Source organism: Microcebus murinus, chromosome 8 (assembly GCF_040939455.1).
Source record: "Microcebus murinus isolate Inina chromosome 8, M.murinus_Inina_mat1.0, whole genome shotgun sequence".
Lineage (NCBI taxonomy): Eukaryota > Metazoa > Chordata > Mammalia > Primates > Cheirogaleidae > Microcebus > Microcebus murinus.
Genome location: NC_134111.1, coordinates 100,642,269 through 100,664,357, shown reverse-complemented (window position 1 = coordinate 100,664,357; position 22,089 = coordinate 100,642,269). Strand labels below are relative to the sequence as shown.

Here is a 22,089-nt window from a genome sequence, read left to right as displayed (position 1 = left end):
CTAGAAGAGAAAATCTGAAACAGAGGATGCAGAAATGGATGGGAATCTGTAAGATTCAATATTGACGGTGGGATACATTTCAAATCCATATTATAAAGTGCAAAGGAAGCAGAAAATAGAAAAAAAAAACGATTTTAAAGGAAGGACAGTGAGTATGATTTTGCACAAAATAAGTGCAAGGTGCCTAAGAAAATATCCAAAAGACTGAATTCAGGAGTAGAGACAGGATAAGGAGACAAAGATTTGAAAAGTTAATGAGGGTACCCCAAAGCAAAGTCTTTAAGAGTTAGAGGGGAAAGAGGGAGATGGTGGGAATGCTAAAGGAGAAAGAGCTGGGTTATTTGGGGAGATTATCAATTTGTTCAATAAGGCTAAAAACTAAAGTGAAGATTAACAGAGTAATTAGTGGCTGTATCACAAAAGTCTTTGTATTTTATATCCCAACGGGGCAATGAAAGGTTATGAAAAGATCTGGGTAGCCAAGAGTTCAGGATGAAATTTGTACTTCAGAGGGATCATTGGGGATACCTGGAGGAGAATGAATTAGATCTAAAAAACAGCAGGGAAGGGAGAGGTGATAATGCAACTATACTTACTGATGTGAAAAGACAACAACAATATATTAAGTGTTCAAGGCCAGTGACAGAGAATATGATTATATTCAACACATTTTAAAATACATGGGTGTATATATGTGGATAGACCCCAAAATATTAATATTTACTTCTGAGTAGTGGAATTACAGGTAATTCTTTTCCTAATAACTTTCTAAATTGTGCATACAATAAAGACAGTACCGGTACAATTTTTTTTGGAAGTATTCAAAAGTTTCGAAAGTCAAAACAGAGAAAGACTGAAAATTCTTCATTGCCCTCAACAGTGAAGTCACTGATAACCTTGAAGAATGCAGTTATAGGAATGTGGTAGGGGGACAAAACCAGGTTTCAGTAGTGTGAGGAGTGACTGGGAGATGAGGAAGGGAGGATCACCATGCAGTCAACTATTCAGCTGTGAAAAGGTGAAGAGAAATGAAGCACAGTGGAAAGAAATTTCAATTTTTTGTTTTAGATGAAAATATCCCTGCCAGTAAAAGAGCAAAATGGCAGAAAAGAAAAAGAAAGACGGAGAGAGAGAGAGAGAGAGAGAGAGAAGAAAATATCCCAATGGAAAAGTACTAGAGTCAAAAGGTGAACAAACAATTCAGCAAAAATATGACGTAAATGAAGTCTCTGAGAAGGCAGGAGAGATGGGGTTTCAAAGAACAAATAGGAAGAAAAACTTTATTCCTATCCACTTGTGACAAAAGGGAAGTAGATCCATCTGTGCAGAATGTATCTAGGGGAAAAAAAGGAAAGGAAAAAGAAAAGTAGATCCAAATGACTTACGATGCCTCTGAGGTTATTTGTATATTTTTTTGTTTTGTCTGTTTTTGCGAGGGGTAGAGAGAAATGGTAGGAAATTGAGGGGCATTCATATTTCATGGCCTCAATTTTCTCAGAGAAGTAGGCAAATTACAGAGAAGATGATAGGGTACGGTTTGAAGAGAATAAAGAAACTGATGGCTGCTGTGGTACAATAGTTTTGGTTATGTGTATATTTTTTTCAAGACAGGGTGCTGCTCTGTTGCCCAGGCTAGAGTGCAGCAGAGTCATCAAAGCTCACCATAGCCTCAAACTCCTGGGCTGAAGTGAACCTCCTGTCTCAGTCTCCCAAGTAGCTAGGACTACAGGCACACGCCACCATGCCTGGCTAATATTTTTATTTTTTGTAGAGAGGGGACTCCCGCTATGTTGCTCAGGCTGGTCTCGAACTCCTGACCTCAAATGATCTTCTCACCTCAGGCTCCCAAAGTGCTAGGATTACAGGCATGAGCCCACTGCATCCAGCCAATAGTATTTTTTTTAATAAACTTTATTTAGGAATAATTTTAGATTTATAAAAGAGTTACGAAGATAGGCCGGGCGCGGTGGCTCACGCCTGTAATCCTAGCTCTCTGGGAGGCCGAGGCGGGCAGATTGCTCAAGGTCGGGAGTTCGAAACCAGCCTGAGCAAGAGCAAGACCCCGTCTCTACTATAAATAGAAAGAAACTAATTGGCCAACTAATATATATATATAGAAAAAATTAGCCGGGCATGGTGGCTCATGCCTGTAGTCCCAGCTACTTGGGAGGCTGAGACAGAAGGACCGCTTAAGCCCAGGAGTTTGAGGTTGCTGTGAGCTAGGCTGACGCCACGGCACTCACTCTAGCCTAGGCAACAAAGCAAGACTCTGTCTCAAAAAAAAAAAAAAGAGTTACGAAGATAATACAGAAATTTCGCTCAGCTTCCCCTGATGTTAACAACGCATTAATGCATTACTACAGTACTTTGTCAAAACTAAGAAACCACCATTGGTACATCACTATTAACTAAATTTCAGAGTTTCTTTGGATTTTGCCAGTTTTGCCAACAATGTGCTTGTTCTTTTCCAGGATCCAATCCAGAATACCTTACTGCATTTAGCTGCAGTAGCTCTGAAGTCCCAGTCAAGACAGAGAGGAAACCAATCTCTATGGTTGTGAGCTTCTTTCTCTTAGCAGCCTGGGTACAGGGCAGAGAGAGCCAAAAACAGAACTGAACCAGGGTTAGGGTTTTGTTAGCACTGTCAAGGGAAGAATAAGAATGCAAAGTGGAGGGTGCTGGCAAAAGTGTGTTTTAGGCACTATGGAGAAGGAAGTAAAAACAAAAGAGAATTGACAAATTTAGATGTTGGTAATATCAAAAAGCAGGCACAGTAGGAATAAAAATGAAAGCAAAGGAGTAAAAATCAAGAAACCAGGAGCTTGGGAAGACTGGATGGGTCAAAATCATCTGTTATGGCAGAAAACACTTTTTCCTTCTGCACCCATCCCATCTGACAATACTAGATCCCTTCATTACTAAACATGCAAATATTTTTGAGTAATTTTTAAAATATGATCTGTTTATTTTCACTTTATTATTAAGCATTTAACCTTAGGAACTAACAAAGAACTTTATCCCCTCCCACAAAGTCAACAAAAGCCCAAGGAATTGTTTATATCTACCTGGCTCATATATTATACACAAAACCTTAATATCTTAAAAAAAATTATAGATGCTCTCCAGGCTTTTCACCTTTTCCTAATAGGAATTTAAATTCCTAATTTACAGTGTTGTGATAAACACTGCAACCCAGTACAATTCTGAATCCCTACAATGCCATGAAACTAAGGTCAGATTTATTCCTAATAATCCAAACTGAGAACAATCCAAATATTAATCCACAGATAAATGTTATAAACAAATACTGTAATAGTCATTCTTGGAATATTCTTGGCATTTAAACAATCTACTGATACATGCAGCAACACAGATGAATCACAGATATTATGCTAAGCAAAAGAAGTCAGACCCAAGAATGATTCCATTTACATCAAATTCTAGAAGAGGCAAAACTAATCCACAGATAATGGAACAGCAGTGGAGAGGGAAAATGACTACAAAAAAAGCTGGAAGAGGCCAGGCACAATGGCTCACACCTGTAATCCCAACACCTTGGGAGGCCAAAAGAGGAGGATCACTTGAGGCCAGGAGTTCGAGACCAGCCTGTGCAACACTGTGAGACTCTATCTCTACAAAATATAGAAAAAAGATGATCTTCATGAATAATGATGGTATTGAAAAAAAAAGAAATTAGCCAGGTGTGGTGGTGGGTGCCTACAGTCCTTGCTACTCTGGAGGCTAAGGTGGGAGGATCACTTAAGCCCAGGAGTTCAAGGTTGCAATTAGCTATAATCATGCCACTGCACTCCAGCCTGGGCAAAATAGTGAGAGATCCTATCTCAAAAAAAGAAAAAGAAAAAAAAAAAAGCTGGAGGGAAGCTTCTAGGGATGATGAAAATGTCATGTATCTTAATTGTAGTGATGGTTACAAAAGTATACACATTTTTCAAAACTTATTTAAATGTACACTTAAGGCCGGGCGTGGTGGCTCACACCTGTAATTCTAGCACTTTGGGAGGCCGAGGCGGGTTGGCTAACTAATATATATATATAGAAAAAATTAGCCGGGCATGATGGCACATCCTGTAGTCCCAGCTACTTGGGAGGCTGAGGCAGGAGGATTGCTTGAGCCCAGGAGTTTGAGGTTGCTGTGAGCTAGGCTGATGCCACAGCACTCACTCTAGCCTGGGCAACAAAGCAAGACTGTCTCAAAAATAAATAAATAAAAATAAATAAATAAATGTACACTTAATATGAGTGTACTTAAAATGAAGGTTTTTTCTTAGCGGTAAACTATACCTCATATTTGCATATGGTAAAAAATAAATAAAAGTTATACCCCAGAAAGTAGATTTTTTAAAAAGACTAAGCTTATTAAAAATAAGTAGATTGCCCGTCTCAAAGGCAATGCATTCCAAGACCAAGATTTTATACTTTTTATGTTAAATTGTCTTTTAAATCTATAAAAATAGATATTAAATAAAGTTTTACATAGACCTTAAAACTGAGAAACTCTGTCTAGAACTATGCTGTCCACCGCAGTATCCATTAGCCATATGTGGATTTATAAAGTTAAACTAATTAAGATTAACTAAAAATTTTAAATTCAGTTGCTCATGGTGGGGGGAGTAACTTCACAGCGGTCAAAGCTGACAAGGTATCAAGGTCAACATCAATGATGATAAATCACATTGATGGTATGTACTCTTAATATGATGTCATGAAAATGGCACTTTACCTCTGTGATCTTCCTCCCAAAAAACCCATTACCCCAGTCTAATCATGAAAAAAATATCAAAGAAATTCTAATAGAAAGGCATTCTACAAAATTCTTGACTAGTACTCCTCAAACTTGCAAAGTCATCAAAAACAAGGAAAATCAGAGAAACTGTCACAGCCAAGAAGAAGCTTATGGATACATGACTACGTAGTATGGTATCCTGGATAGGAATCTGGAACAGAAAAAGACATTAGGTAAAACTAAGGAAATGTGAATAAATGATGGATTTTAGTTCATAACAATGTATCAATACTGATTCAATAATTGTAACAATGCATGATGGTGACATAAGATGTTTATAAAAAGGGAAACATTGTACTATCTCCTCAATTTTCTGTAAATCTTAAAACTGTTCTTAAAAAAAAAACCTAATATTAAAAAATGGAAATTGAGTTGTAAAAGTTAAGGTTTTCCACATTAAAAAAAATACATATATCAAAAGAAAAAAAAAATAACACAGTTCCTCAGTCACACTAGCCACATCTTAAGTGCTCAAAGGACACAAGTGGCTAGAGTGGGTACAATTTTGGATGGTAGAAGCTTTTTTCTTTTTTTGGAGATGAGGTATCCCTCTCTTGGCCAGGCTGGAAGACAGAAGCATGATCATAGCTCACTAAAACCTTGAACTCCTGGGATCTTTCTTCCTCAGCCTCCCCAGTAGCTGGGAATATGGGCATGCACCACCATGTCTGCCTAATTTGTTTTTATTTTTTGTATAGACGAGGTCTTGCTATACTGCCCAGGCTGGTCTCAAACTCCTGGGATCAAGCAATCCTCCTGTCTCACTCAGGCTCTCAAAGTGCTGGGATTACAGATGTGAGCCATGGTATCTAGCAGGACAATGAAAGTTTATAGAGCATTTCCTTCATAGGAGAAAATTATGTTGGACAGTGCTAACGTAGACCATTTTCAAAGGAATTATAACTAGTCAAAACTTGTGAACAAATTCGTTATCTACCCAGCACTAAAAACCCTAAATAATATCTAAAAACCCTCAATGATACGTTTATTCCAATTTCAAACAATTTTTTTTAAAAATCATTTTTAAAAAATGTCTTCTACTTCCTGTGACTGGTCAAAGCAAACAAACAAATCAATGTCACAATGAAAACTGTTGCACTTCTCAAAGCAGCAGTTTACAAAAGTACACTCTGTGGACCTCCAAATTCTATCAGGGCAACTGCGATGTCAAAACTATTTTCCTGGAGGAGGCTCAAGATGGTGGACGAGAAACACCGCCAGAAAGAGTGTCTCTGCAGAAAAGACAGATTCTAGCAGAAATTAGAAAAAAGAAGTAAGAAGGCGAGCATACAGCAGACGAGGGCTGGAAGGAGAGGTACCTGAGACCCCGGGAGACTCCACGGGAGGAGGCTGTGGAGCAGAACTGGAAGCTGAGACCGCCGGAGCAGCCCGGAGACCAGCAGGAAGGGTAGGTGGATAAATCACCTTTCCCCTCCCCTGCATGTGAGACTGCTGGTAGGCTCCCCAGCGGGTGGAGAGACCTGTGGACACCAGCCCAGAGATGGCCGCCGCCAGCTAGTGGTGAGCCTGTAACAGACGCGGCACCAGACTCCCAAATCCCTCGGGGCACCTCCGTGTGCACAGACCCGAGCCTCGCGGCAGGCGCCATATTGCCTCCTTCTCCCCTCCGCCGACCCTACCCGCGGCTGCCCAGAGAGACAATACAGCCACCAGCCGGAGGCACCTCCAGGGAACGGGACCTTCCCTTTTGGGACCCTACAGCTGACTCAGGGGAACTCAGACTGTGAGCTCCCTACCCGCCAGCCCTCCCAGGTGCTGCTGGCATGGTGTTCCCAGGAGAACAGTGCCAACTCAGAGGCTGAGAGACACAGACCCAGCTTGGGCTCCCTGTGGGTGAATTGGGACCAGAACTCCTCTCCCTGGTGGGGATACAGTTTGAACTCTGGGACCCAGAGGTCGGACCTGCAGACCATATCCGGTGCACCAAGGTCTCGCATTGCCCGGGGCACAGAAGGGATATTTGTGAACAGCCTGCTGAGGTGTGTGTGCCTCCAGGGGCAGATCAGCATCCTAGAGGGCAACCGTCCCCCCAAAGGGAGGCCGTGCGGCCAACCCAGGCAGTGTTTCTGCCCAGGGAACCTCCCCACTGGCATCACAGTCCGGGGAGGCCTGGTGGCATGTGGTCTGGCCTGCTGGCAGAGGCCCAGGAGTAGCTGCGGAGTTGGGGAGGGTGGAAAGAAGCGAGGCCTGCTCCAGACTGCGGGTCTCAGACAGCCCCACCCCCACAAGCAGACTTTCTGGCTGAGTGGGACCATTCCAGCCCCGCCCTGACAGCTTTTCCTGGAAGCAGAGAACAGAACTTTGACCCCTGCTAATGGCATTGGTGGTGCCTGAGGGCAGGCTTACCCAACCCAGCTCCGCCCAGAACAAGAGCTGATAACAGGACACAAAAACAACAGCATGGCCTGTTCCTCCAAGCAAGCGCCACCTACTGACAGGGACGGCATCCTGCACAGCCTTTTCACGGCACCCACTGACTCATTTTATACAGGGAGTGGTCGAATCTCACCCACAGACGCCATCTAACAGCTCAGAAACTAAACAGGGCTTGTGAATACCCAAACAAAAACCTAAAGGAAAGAAACAACAACTGATCGACATGGGAAGAAATCAGCAAAGGAACTCAGGAAATATGAAGAACCAAATGGAAAACACACCCCCAAAGAGGAACACCAGCCCCCTAGAAACGGACACCAACCCAAATCAGGCAACCAAAATGACAGAAGAGGAATTTCGTATGTGGATCATAAGAACACTCACCGAGCTGCAACAACAACTCAATAACCAACACAAAGAAACCACAAAAAGCCTCCAGGACCTAGAACAAACGTTCACTAAAGAAATAGACACAATGAAGAAAAGTTTAACCAAACTCCTGGGAATGAAGAATCAATTCAGGGAACTACAAAATACAGTGGAAAGTCTCAAGAACAGGGTAGATCAAACAGAAGAAAGAATCTCAGAGATTGAAGATAACATCCTCCAACTAAATAAAACCATCACAGACATAGAGCAGAGAAACAAGAGAAAAGAGCAAAGCCTGCAAGAGATGTGGGATTATGTGAAGAAACCTAATGTGAGGGTTACCAGAAGGGGAAGAGGACAACACCCAAGGGTTGGACAAGCTGTTTCAAGATATAATAGAGGAAAATTTCCCAGGCCTTGCTCAAAATCTTGATATACAAGTTCAAGAAGCTCAGAGGACCCCTGGGAGATTCAATGCAAACAGGAAGACGTCACGACATGCAGTCATCAGACTGACCAAAGTATCAACTAAAGAGGCCCTTCTAAGAGCTGTAAGACAAAAGAAGCAAGTGACATACAAGGGAAAGTCAATTCGAATAACACTAGACTTCTCTAATGAGACTTTACAAGCAAGGAGAGACTGGGGCCCCATTCTCACTCTTCTGAAACAAAACAATGCCCATCCTAGAATCTTATTCCCTGCAAAACTAAGCTTCATATATGAAGGAGAAATAAAGACATTCTCAGACAAGCAAAGTCTCAGAGAATTCACCAAGACCAGCCCTACAAGAAGTACTCAAAACAGTGTTACGCACGGAACACCATAATAAAAACTCACAAATATAAAAACAACCAAAACCCAAAGATTAAAGGCCAGATAATACAATGGCTCAAGAGAGAAATCAAAGCAACAACATCCAACCCAATAGATTGAACAGTAATCTACCTTACCTATCAGTTCTCTCAATAAATGTGAATGGCTTAAACTGTCCACTCAAGAGACATAGGCTGGCTGAATGGATAAGAAAATACAGGCCAAGTATATGCTGTCTTCAGGAAACACATCTAACCTGCAAGGATGCATATAGACTAAAAGTAAAAGGGTAGAGATCAGTATTCTAGGCAAGTGGAAGCCAGAAGGCTGGCGTGGCAGTTCTAATTTCAGACGATTTAGTTTTTAAACCAACAAAAGTAGTGAAAGACAAAGAGGGTCATTATATAATGGTGAAGGGCACACTTCAACAAGAAGAGATAACAATTTTAAATATATATGCACCCAACTTAGGTGCACCCAGTTTCATAAAGCAAACCTTACTGGAGCTAAGCAAATGGATTAATAGCAACTCCATAATCACCGGAGATTTCAACACCCCACTGACGGCACAAGACAGATCCTCCAAACAGAAAATTAATAAAGAAATAATGGACTTAAACAAAACCTTGGAACAACTGGGTCTGACTGACATCTACAGGACATTCTACCCAAAATCCACTGAATATACATTCTTCTCATCAGCTCACGGGACATTCTCTAAGATTGACCATATCCTAGGACACAAAGTAAATCTCAAGAAATTTAAAAAAATAGAAATCATACCATGTACCTTCTCAGATCACAGTGGAATAAAAGTAGAAATCAACCCTAACAGAAACTCACATTTCTACACAAAAACGTGGAAATTAAACAACCTCCTACTAAATGATTACTTCATAAATGAAGAAATCAAGATGGAAATAAAAAAATTCTATACTCCTACACTGCTGGTGGGACTGCAAATTAGTTCAACCTCTGTGGAAAGCAATATGGAGATACCTTGGAGCGATACAGGTTAATCTACCATTTGATCCAGCAATCCCATTGCTGGGCATCTACCCAAAAGATCCAATGACACTCTGCAAAAAAGACACCTGCACTCGAATGTTTATAGCAGCACAATTCATAATTGCAAGGCTGTGGAAACAGCCCAAATGCCCATCAATCCAAGAATGGATTAATAAAATGTGGTATATGTATGTATACCATGGAGTACTATTCAGCTCTAAGAAACAATGGTGATATAGAGCATCTTATATTTTCCTGGTTAGAGCTGGAACCCATACTATTAAGTGATGTTTCCCAAGAATGGAAAGGCAAGCACCACATATACTCACCAGCAAATTGGTATTAACTGAACAGCACCTAAGTGGTCACATGGGTGCTGCAGTGATGGGGTATTGGGCAGGGGGGAGGGGGGCGGGTATATACATATATAATGAGTGAGATATGCACCATCTGGGGGATGGTCATGCTGGAGACTCAGACTTGTGGGGGGGGGGAAATGGGCATTTATTGAAGCCTTAAAATCTGTACCACCATAATATGCCGAAATAAAAATAAATAAATAAAAATGTAAAATAAAAAAAATATATTTTCCTAATAATCCTCAAGTTATTTTCATTTTTCACTGTGTTAGCACTTGCACTGATAGTGTAATGATGGATAAACTGCTGGCACCATTGCATCATTCAAGTTAATGGCACCAAACTATATTAGTAATGATTGTATTCTTCACTGCCATGTGCCAGGTAGTCATAGGAAAGAGGAAAAAGAGAAAATTTTTACTTAAGATTGCTCATGACAAGGCAGTAAAAACTATTAACTATTTTAATCTTGATCCCTATGTATACATCTTTTTAATACTCTATGTGATGAAATGGGAAATAAGCATAAAGCACTTCTGCATACCAAAGTCATAAAGATAGACACTTACGTGACTGTTTTTGGTTGTAAAGTCAACTAGCTCCTTTTTTCACAGAATATTATTTGGACTTGAAATAACAGCTGAACACAAATATGGATGTCCAGACTTGAGTATTTAGCAGATACTTTTTCAAAGTAAACACAGTGAGACTATCACATCAAGAAAAACTATTGAGGCCCGGCGCAGTGGCTCACACCTGTAATCCTAGCACTCTGGGAGGCCGAGGCGGGCTCATCGCTCAAGGTTAGGAGTTCAAAACCAGCCTGAGGGGGGGAAATGGGCATTTATTGAAACCTTAAAATCTGTACCCCCATAATATGCCGAAATAAAAAAAAAAAAAACAGCCTGAGCAAGAGTGAGATCCCATCTCTACTAAAAATAGAAAGAAATTAATTGGCCTACTAAAAATATATAGAAAAAGTTAGCCGGCATGGTGGCACATAGCTACTCAGGAGGCTGAGGCAGAAGGATCACCTGAGCCCAGGAGTTTGAGGTTGCTGTGAGCTAGGCTGACGCCACGGCACTCACTCTAGCCTGGGCAACAAAGCAAGACTCTGTATCCTCTATGCTCTCTTGAAGAAAAGAAAAAAAATAAAATAAATTTGAGCTTCAAGCAAAAATTAGAATTTTTTAAAACTTCTATTCACCACAAGTTGGAAAGTTTTCCAATACTCAAAGATTTTCTGATGGGTGTTGAAATTAATGTGAAAGATCTTTTGGTACTGTATAATGTAAAATATTCCATATGCAAGATAGACCAATGGATTTTAATGTTACAAGCAAAAAATATTCACTGATATAATTCAAGTCTCACATTGCAACTAACCTTTAAAAAATTACTTGTCAAATTTTAGTGTAATATCAAATAAGAATATCTGTAATTATCTGAAAAAGCTATTAAAATATCCTTCCTTTTCCAATTACATACATATATTTATGAGGATGAAATTCTTTCATATACTTCAACCGAAGTAATAAACAGCAACAGACTGAATGTGGAAGCAGATATGAGCAGATATGAATCTGTGAAGCAGATATGAATCCAGTCGTGAGGTGGGTGGGCTTAGGGAAAAAAAAAAAAAGAATCCAGTTGCCTTCCAGAAAGCAATCTGCAGAATTGCAATCTCCAGAAAGCAATACATAAAAGCAATCTGCAAAAAGGTAAAAATAATGCCACTCTTCTCACCTAATTTTTTAGAAGTGTTTTAGAAAATAGATATTTTCCATCAAAAATATATTTATGTTAACATGCAATGAGTTTATTTTTAAATGAATTAATATTTTTAGAATATCTCAATATGTTAAATATAGATAGATACAATTAAAAAACCAAAAGCTGCCAGGCATGGTGGCTCATGTCTGCACTCCTAACACTCTGGGAGGCCAAGGAAGGAGGATCATTTGAGCTCAGGAGTTTGTGACCAGCCTCAACAAGAGTGAGACCCTGTCTCTATAAAAAATAAAATAAAAATAAATTAGCAGACAACTAAAAATAGAAAAAATTAGCCAGGTGTGGTCACACATGTAGTCCCAGCTACTCGGGAGGCTGAGGCAGGAGGATTGTCTAAGTCCAGGAGTTTGAGGTTGCTGTGAGCTAAGCTGACACCACAGCACTGTAGCTGAGCACAGAGCGAAACCCTGTCTCAGAGAAAGAGGAAAAAAATGATAATAAACACATAAACTTAAAATAAACATACATACCTTGAAAAGCATATCAAAGGACATCACTGACAAGAACACCGAGATCTAAAATATGACACTTATTCATAAAGTGTCTAGGGTTTTAAAACTGTATCTTTTCCAAAGACAGAAAGATTTTTCACAATTTGGAGTTTATATGAGTGTGTGATTGCTTCTCCAACTATGCTGTAAGCCCCATAAAGATAGAACAGTGTGTGTTTTGCTCACTACTAGTGCTATTCCAGCACCTGGCACAAGTAGCAAGCATTCAGATATTTGTTGGGTTAAAAAAATATGTATTAAAGATAAAAGACCTACAAACAGAACCTACTGACATATCTATTCAAAACTTAAAAAGGTGAAATTTGTAAACAAAATTTACCTATGTACACTGTAATAAACAATAAAAGCTACCATTCATTCATGCCAGACATTGTATTTAGATTTTTCATTCCCACAAGAAATAGGGGATATACTTTACAGGTAAAGAAGGTAAGGCTCCAAGAGGTTAACTTGTCTAAAGTCACAGGTAGTAAAAAAATTAAACCCATATCTCTCTGCTTAAAAGCCCACAAGATATTCTCTACATATTGATATAGTGCCAATACTGCTTGGTTTCCTTTATTTTCCATTTCCTTGCAATTTTCAGAGAAATTCATTTTGTAGAAAGTCATCTTTCCTTCCTTTTCTCCATCTCCCATTCTGTTCCAGTGTCCCAAAACTCTGCTCTGCATTCCCCAATTAAGCAATATAGTCAACCCTCAATTAGAGAAGAGTGTGTGTTCTTGTAATACACTATTGGAAAGTTAACAATAGTGGAAGTCGTAGAAAAGCCTAAAGAAGAGTGTCAGATTCCAGAACACAAAGTAAGGCTCTCTGACCCACTGATCTTGCAGGATGGCTGCACAGCAGTTCCACTGAGGACACTTGGCCATGGTCTTGGCAACATCACATCAATTCCCACGGAAGTGATCACGAGAGCCTCTGGATATGGCCATCTCTTCAAGGCCTGACCCATGATCACCAATGACAAAGTACCAAGACAGTACTTTTGCCAATTCCCTTTTAGTTTCTGCAACCAAAGCACTAACACTAAAGAGACCAAAGCTTCCAAGATTTCCTTCCGGCCCAGGACAACTTAAATAAAAGGAGCTTTGTTTCCAAAGAAAATACTGGCCACAATATCACTATAAGAATAAAATATATTGCTATTAACATTATTCTCCCTCCTTCTTCTGAACAAGACATAAACATTTCTCTTTTTTCCCCGTTTAGTGTAAGGATAAGAATAAAATTAGCAAATGAGAATTATTCTAGAAAAAATTACAATGCCATAAACACTGCCATGTCATTTGATAATCTCACCACAAGCCACTGTTTTCCAGAGAGGGATCCCCAGAGCCTGTGAAAGTTTTACATACATTAATGGAAATCTTTTTAAACCTCACAAAGTCCAGTGCCGGGTATGGTGGCTCACGCCTGTAATCCTAGTACTCTGGGAGGCCGAGGCAGGTGGATTGCTCAAAGTCAGGAGTTTGAAACCAGCCTGAGCAAGAGTGAGACCCCATTTATACTATAAATAGAAAGAAATCAATTGGCCAACTAATATATATAGAAAAAATTAGCCGGGCATGGTGGTGCATGCCTGTAGTCCCAGGTACTCGGGAGGCTGAGGCAGCAGGATTGCTTGAGCCCAGGAGTTTGAGGTTGCTGTGAGCTAGGCTGACGCCACGGCACTCACTCTAGCCTGAGCAAAAAAGTGAGACTTTGTCTCAAAAAAAATAAATAAAATAAAATAAATTAACAAAAAATCTCACAAAGTCCTGAGTATGTCTTACCTCAATATCCAGATTCAAGAAAATATACAATATAAGAAAGAACTCTTCTACCTTAAAAATGAATTCAGTTGTAATCTTCTAAAAAAAACCTCTTTGCTGAAAAAAAGTATCATAGGAAGTCAAATCTGTAGCGTGTCATTAGATATACCAGTCTAATGCCTAGGCATTGCATAAAATTAGTAATGCCTAGGCACTACATAAAAATCCAGATATATTAATATATCAAATTTAAGTAATAAAAAATTATTTAAGAAATTAGATGTCAGCAAGTATATGTAAGCTACAAACAAAAACAAACAGGATTTTAAAATGTTTCATGAATGTTTGCTTCACTCTTATCTAATAATTCTAGAATATAAAAACATATTATTTCAAAAGTTTTCAGGTTTGGGGGGTTTTTTGGTTTTGGTTTTTAAGAGATAGGGTCTCACTCTATCACCTAGGCTGGAGCTGGAGTACAGTGGCAGAATCACAGCTCACTGTAACCTCAAACTCCCGGGCTCAAACGATTTTCCCAACTCAGCCTCCTGAGTAGCTGGGACCACAGGCGCTCACCACCATGTCCAGCTAATTTTTAAATTTTTGTAGAGATGGAGTTTCACTATGTTGCCCAGGCTAGTGTTGAACTACTGGCCTCAAGCAATCCTCTCACCTTGGCCTCCCAAAGCTCTGGTATTACAGCGTTAGCCACAGTGCCCAGCCTATTTCAAACATTTAAACTGTCTCACTGATTTTTTTCCCAACAGTGAAAGTCCACATTACTACCCTAATAATGTTAATATAGAATCTAAGAAGTCAGACTCTTCAAATTCTATACAGCTTCCTAATACTCAAATGTAGTTTAATACTATAAAAAGTACCCAGAAATTAAAATTTATAAAAATCAATGGAAAATAAATAACCGATGAATTTTTCCATAAATTAAGCTTCAAATTTGCTATGTTCATTTGCTAAATCTTTAACCCAGACACTCCTCTGAACCCACCAAATCAAGAACTTTTGTTAAAAAACTGCAACAATGCTAAATTTGACTGGCTTTAAAAAAAATAAAATAAATAAATCTGCAACAGAAGTTCTAACAAGGGTACTTGGTGAGACCTGTTGGCCTCATTCACCAAAAGATATACATGTATGTTAACTCTTTGGGACACATAAACTGAAAACTGCAGAGCTATAAAAAGAAATTTTTCTAATTTTTTCTTTCTTTTTTTTTTTTACAGACAGGATCTTGCTATGTTTTCCATGCTGGTCTCAAACTCCTAGCTTCAAGCAGTCTTCCCACCTCAGCCTCCCAAAGTGGCAGGATATACAGGAATAAGCCACCATGCCCAATCCAGGAAACTTCTCTAGAATGCTAAAAAAGAAAAAATGTCTAAAAGCTTCTGTAGGAGTCGGCCTAGACTATTCTAGACACCATTCTACCTTCTCTGAAACCTGCTGCCACCTTTAAAAGTGGGACCTTTCAGCTAACTATGTTTGCACTTCTAGACCCCAACACTGTGACCATAACTAACTAGACCAGTAATAGAGAACTGAATCATGTTCAACCAATCAAATTTTCCCTCCCAGGAATTTGAAATTTGAACACTACATTAGTAATCACTTGGCTAGAGGCACTAGAGCTTGAGTTCACACATGGCTCCAGGAATGAAACGGCCACTTTCTTCCATGTGTTTGTGTTTGTTAAAGCAGAAAAGGGCCATACTGTAGAAATACAACGCAACTAAAGCAGAACAAAAAGACACAAGCAAGGATACTATTTGGCCACCTGGGAGAAAAAGGCTCTTGAATGCTTCCCAGTTTCTGGTTCACATCCCTCATGAAATCAATTGCTCTTGGTTTCTTTACCTAAGCACCCCTGCTCCCAAAGCACTCCTCTCCTGTTTCTTGCCAACAAAAAAAATCACAATGTAAGACATAAATTCACACCAGGGTCAATACAGAAAAGGTAAGTTATTCTTATGGTTCATAAAGGACCTGAGAGGCATCAGAAGTTTCTACTAACTATCCATAAGCTTAGGAGAAATAACAGGGCACAAATAACTGACACCTAAAAGCAAAAATCACCTATTTGCATAAGCCCTCAGGCTCTGTGCCTCTCTTCTGCACTTACCTGTTCAAAAGTTCTGCTACTTCACAGCAAGAGGTTTGAGCAGACTTTGTTCAGGTCCTTTTAACACTGTAGGCAATAAAAGTATTAATGTAAATCACATAACAATCTCTTAGGAAATCTTAAAAGCAAAATTTTTCATCATGAATATATTTTACAGGAAATAGCTTCAAAACCTGGTTAAAATATCAGAATTATCTAATGTGTTTATAAACTAGATTCCCTAATATCTACAGAGTCTCAGTAGCTCTACAGTGAGCCTAAAAAATATATAATTTTTAACAAAAGTCCCAAGTGATTCTGATGAAGATGACAAATGTACACTACTATAGGGTTTCAGGGAAGTGATCACTTGGGGGTGTCATCCAAAACCACACTATAGGGATTTTGTACTTACTTTTAAAACCTATCTGACAGAAAAACAACACCCAGGATCACAGTAATATGCATCCTATGCAAATAATCACTGAGCCCCCAGAAATATGACCACTGCCAAAATGTCCAAGGAGCAAAGCTCCAGGTGTGCTTTCAGTTGCAGAATCACAATCAGTTTTTTTCTTTTTTATTTTTTTCTTCTATAGATTTTCCATATCAATAGACATGGGCAAACAATCAGCTTTTAATGCTCTAATGAGACAGTATCTTAAAAATCCACAAGATGGTGATATTTCAAATGACAAAGAATGCATTGAAGTACAATTGCATCAACTAGTTTCCTGGCTAAGATCAAATGATGCTTCAAATGCTGCTACTAATGAGTCAAAGAATAATAATTAAAAATTAAAGTTGACAATTTTATTAACAGCAAGAAAGCAATACGGGAAAACCACCTCCAACTTTAATTTTGCAAAAAAAGTAACCATGATATAATATCCAAAGGTCATCCAACTTTACCCCCTGCACTCTACATTTTTTTAAGGGCAGAAGAAAAAGGGGGTAGAAGCAATTAATAAACTGTTCTATGGGCCTAACTCAAGAGAACAAGCTCCAGTCTCCTATTAGAAGTATAAATTAAGCTCAAGTTAATGAAACCCTGTTGTTAACAAGAAAATACAAAATTATGTTCCTTACTTAATTACTTGAATAGGGACATATGTAACACTTTGAAAATACTTTTATAAAATGAAGTCACTGAAATGCATATTCTTTTGTTTTTCAAATCTCTCCCTTCTTCTCCCTCAAACTCACACAAAATTATGGGCAATTCAATAAAGGTATCATTTTACATTCTTACATAATTAAATATATTTCTCATTCATCTGAGAGCATGACCAAAATGAAAAAAACAATTTGGTTAAGAAACATTAGGATTCTAACCATAAGCTTATTCACAAAATAAAAATCTCCTTATATTTTTAGAGATGTAATTCTTCAGGGCATTAAAGATGAATAGAAGCCCTAGAACTTTATCACCACAAAACCCTAGTGAGGATGATCAAGGGGTGTGGGGAAGCTTGGGTTCAGACTTTTATCACAATGACTAAAGAATAAGGCAATTCAAATTGTTGAAAGAAAATGGACATTTAACTTGCCTCTAAAATACCTGGATTAACACCAACATACGCTGTAGATTCAACCTAATGAGACTGGTCCCACTATAATCTATAAGAAATAGAATAAAACAGTACAGAAAATTTAATCAGCAGGGGCTAACAGAGAACTACAAAGTTAATCTTTGAAAATGGCTCAAATCAAAGATCCTTTAGAAGGGCAAGGGTAAAGGGGCAGTAGTGATCTTTTCACCCAAAAAGGTTCTCCAGAGAGTAATCAAATAGTGTCATCTTCCAGTGTGAAGGTCAAGAAAAAGAGAATAGACATATGGAGTATTAAAATGCCGAGTCATGAGAACAAATGAACTGATATGACATCAAAAACATAATTTGAAAATGTCATTTCAAAAGTTCAACAAAAGAACAAGAGGATAAGGCAATTAATTAAAACACTACCTCATCACTAACATCACTATCTATGTTCCCTTTTAGCCAAGGAGCTCCATTCACACTCTGACCTTGTAATTCCTATCATCTCAAGATTTTGAGGCAAGCCTACTACAAAGAATTTTCATACATGCAACTCACCAGCAAAAGCATTTCAAAACCAAAATATTCAATTCCTCAGGTGATCTAAAATGAAAGAAGACACTGATGAAAGCTCAGTAATAAGAATATGGAGGTACAGCCGGGCCAGCACGGTGGCTCACGCCTTTAATCCCAGCACTCTGGGAGGCCAAGGAGGGAGGATCACTCAAGGTCAGAAGTTCAAGACTGGCCTGAGCAAGAGCAAGATCCTGTCTCTACTAAAAAATAGAAAGAAACTGGCCAACTAAAAATATACAGAAAAAATTAGCAGGGTATGGCAGCACATGCCTGTAGTCCCAGCTACTCGGGAGGCTAAGGCAGGATTGCTTGAGCCCAGGAGTTTGAGGTTGCTGTGACCTAGGCTGAAGCCACATCACTCTACCCAGGGCAACAACAGAATGAGACTCTGTCTCAAAAAAATTTAAAAAAGAGAGATAGAATATGGAGGTAAACTGGAAGGGAATCAGAAATTTTCTTTTCCAAAGGAAAAAAGTCTATAAAGTATCAGATTAATAAGAGAAACAGTCTGAAAAGTAAAAGTGGGAGAATAAAAAACACAGCATGAAAAGTTCTACTCATAAAATGCTATGAAGGATATAAGCAAGAATTAGTGGAAGAGTCTCTGAGGCACTTAAAACTACACTGGACAGCACAGAAGTAAGAGACATTCTTTACTAACCAGATTAAGGTAACTTGAGTTTAATACACTGCTTCCACCCTTCTTCCTGATTAAATTCCTTAATCATCTGTACCTAAACTTTAAAAGAAATTTCGCATTTCCCTACATTTTCAAATATCTAAAAATTTCCAAAGCACCCCCTTCTTAGAAAGCAATTCTTTTTGAAAAATGCTTTCAAGCAGTTTATCATCAATCTCATTTTAGAACTTTTACCCTTAAGAAAGATAATTCATTACAATTTCCTAAAATATATGGGCTTCCTAAATTTTCCAAATGGTGGGGAGGTTGTCATGTAAGAGAATGGGGTTAGAGATGTGGCTCTAATCTCCAGAATCTGATTTCCCTTCCTAAGAGTCACAAGAGATAAGGAAAAAGACTACAGGACAGTGAATAATCCATCTCATCATAGCACCAAACAGGTAGGTACACATTTCCCACCAGCCTCCCTTGCCTCTGCCTAGGACAGCCTCCACACTTTTCCCAGCCTAGCCAGTGCCACTCCCACCTCCGTTTTCGTGTCAGGGTCTGATTCCCAGCCCAGAGCACTATTCCCCCATTTAGCTAAAGGAATAGCACCTTGACCTCCCTCAGATCTTTGCTCCAAAGTTAGCTTTTCCATGAGGCCTTCTCAGGGAACTTAAAATTAACCCCTCCCTATCATCCTATCTCATTTTTTCCCCCACATCAGTTACCACTACAGTATGTATTTTACCTAAGTATGTATCTGTCTAGAAATGAGCTCCACGGAGACAAGTATCTTTGGTCTGTTTTGCTCCCAGCACTCGAGTATAGTAAGTGCTCAGTACAGTATTTGTCAAATGAATGAATGAATGAATGAATGGAAGCACATGGTCTCTTCTCTCTACCCAGCCTAAAAATTTTTAAATGCTTTATTAACTTCAAAAAGGTGTGAAGCCTTGCCTTCCTTGTGAATCACTACCATCACCAGTGTATTTCTCAGAGTTAAATGTCAAAAGAAATATGTGACATTTTTCAAGATACATGCCACTTCTGAATTTTTTTCTAGTGTACTCTTCTGATGTCAACATCTGATGTAAAAGTACATATTCCAGTTTGAGCAAAAGCTGCTACACTAACTAGTAAAACACAAAGCATCAATGAATGAGAGAAAGCATTTGTGTTCTAAGCAAAATGGCCAAACTCTGTAAGGGGGGCATAAATGCAAATATTAGAAGGATGAAAGATAAATGGTCAGAAAGAATGACTGAAAAAAAAATTCTAATCTAGTAAGTCATTAGATTCTAAAAAGGAAATACCAGGCAAGGAAAGTAAATCTTCCCTGAACACAGCACTGGGAGTCAAAACTGCCTATGATCCAAGGTACACAGCACTGAGTAAGAAGTTGTTCAGAGGTTTTAACCCCTTTCTCAATTTCTTGCAAGTTAAATTGGAATACTTACCTTTCCTATAGAGAGAGACCTTTCCTATAGAGTGTGTTTAAGTGCTTTGACTTTCAGGAAAATGGGAATGGAAAACACTACTAGGTAACTGCAAGACAACATATTGCTTCCCAAACACAGTCATACAACCTCCTTCTTTCATACTTCCCTTCCCTGCTCGCTTGATTACGTTTCAGCCATAAAACTGAAGTATTCAAAGTGCTTCGTGGAAACTGCTGACACTTAAGGCTAATGCTTATTTCAATCTGATGTGAACGTTCGGGTCCCCAAGGCTGCCACGGGTTCTACTTTCCCAGCTTCAGTCCCAGGTTCTAATCATGGTGGCTCCTCCAGCTTGCCTCAAGGCCTGGTCCAGACCCAGTCATCTCGCCACTAAAGGAGTCTCCCCCGTCCAGATTCTCCGTGGAGAAGGCAACAGCGCACCTCTCAAAGGCCAGGTGTGAACAGGAGGGCCGGCAGGAGCAGCTGTCTGGCCGCAGCAGCTGTTACCTGGGGTACCCGGAGGCTGAGCGGGTGGCAGGCCCTGGAGAAGCAGGTAGAGGAAGGCGAGCCCTCCAGCTCTGAGAAAGCCGGCCTGACACTGCCCACCCCACCACACTCCTCCTTTGCTCGGCTCCCCCAGCAATGCCACAGGGGCTCCGGCGGAGGAGCTCCCCAGCTCCTCGCGGCCGAGACGTGCCAGGGCCTGCAAGGCCCCTCGCCCGGGAGGAGGCTCCCTCCGGCCCTGCACCTGACCGGTCCCCTAGCTTGACGGCCCAAGCCGGCTGCGGCCGCTGCTGGGGCGGCCTGTGGGTGTCCATGCGGCCGGGCCGGGCTGGAGAGGCAGGGACGCGAGCGCGGGCCAGAGGCCCAGGCGGCTCGGGGCGCGCCGGTAGAGCCCGGGCGCGGAGCGGAGCCGGGCAGGGGAGCGAGACAGAGTAGGTGGTTACCTGCGGTCCGGGACAGGGAGTCTCTCAGAACCCAAGTCAGTCCTCAGCCCCAACAACACAAGATGGCCGACACGTCGCCACGCACGTCACGTGACCGCGTGCGCTCCGCCACGCCCACCGCTTCGGCCCCGCCCCTGCCTCTCTCCCCTCCCCGTTCTCCACTCTCCCACGACATCCATCCTTTTCGCTGCCGCCCGCCCCTCTGCCCGGACACGCCCCTGCCCGAGACCCGGATGAAAGGCTGAAAGGGGGCGGGGCGGCGGCCCCGCGCAGGCGCCCAAGGGGTCTCGGCTGCAGCTCAGTGCCTGCCCTTGAGTTGAGTAGAGTTGGTGTCCAGAGTTGTTCCTGGGCCAGCTTCCTGTGACTCGCCGCCCAATCCAGAGCCCGTTGGCAGTTCAAAAGTCTCTGCCGATTTTTCGAACTAGAACTTTTCCACAGCTGTTAGTCCCCCATTTTCCTGCCCATTTGCCATCCTAGAGGGAAAGCCAGCGGGGAAGCGACAGTAGCTGAAATTCAAAGCAGTTTCTCTACTTGTTAACAGTTCCAGTAGAACTGGGACTTGGAACGTGACAGCTGGGCAGGACTTTAGAGCCCCGACTCTGTCCTGGTACATCCGGGCCATAACCCTTTTCCCTACCACTCTCCTATTTCAGGGTTGCCCGATACAAAACAGGACGCCCAGCAATATTTGGGACATGCTTACGCTAAAAAATATTTCGTTGTTTTTGAAATTCAAATGTAACTAGGCGTCCGGTTTTTTTATTTGCTAAATATGGCAACTCTACCCTCAGGTCACCCCTTTCTTTCTTGTGCCTCTCACTGCTCCCTTCTTGCAGGATCCTTCCCATCAGCTTAAAAAGATACTCAAGTGCCTCTCATTTGAAAATTAATGTTAAGCACTCCAATTCCCCCTCCACCCTCTTCAGTTCGGCATTGTTCTCTTTCTAGCCAAACCTCACAAAAGAGTTGTTTATAGGCATTTTCTCAACTCCCACACCGGATGTGCAATCATCAACCAGGCTAATGTGGCTTCTGTCCTTACC

The 22,089-nt window shown here is 40.6% G+C and overlaps 1 protein-coding gene across 6 annotated transcripts in view; it reads right to left on the bottom strand.

The window, feature by feature from the left end:
- GIGYF2 (GRB10 interacting GYF protein 2) overlaps window positions 1–21,128 on the bottom strand; it is a 136,421-nt gene extending 115,293 nt beyond the window's left edge. For 4 of the 6 annotated variants that reach the window (XM_020288124.2, XM_076006046.1, XM_020288127.2 and 1 more), the window contains exons 1-2: window positions 21,047–21,128; window positions 15,943–16,008 (exon numbers count right to left, since the gene is read on the bottom strand). The gene's annotated coding sequence lies outside the window, so the exon portion shown is untranslated. Of the gene's footprint in view, window positions 1–15,942; window positions 16,009–17,471; window positions 17,542–21,046 lie in introns of all 6 variants that reach the window. The other 2 variants (XM_020288125.2, XM_076006045.1) reach the window with 2 other exon arrangements.
- Between the last annotated feature and the right edge of the window lie 961 nt (window positions 21,129–22,089).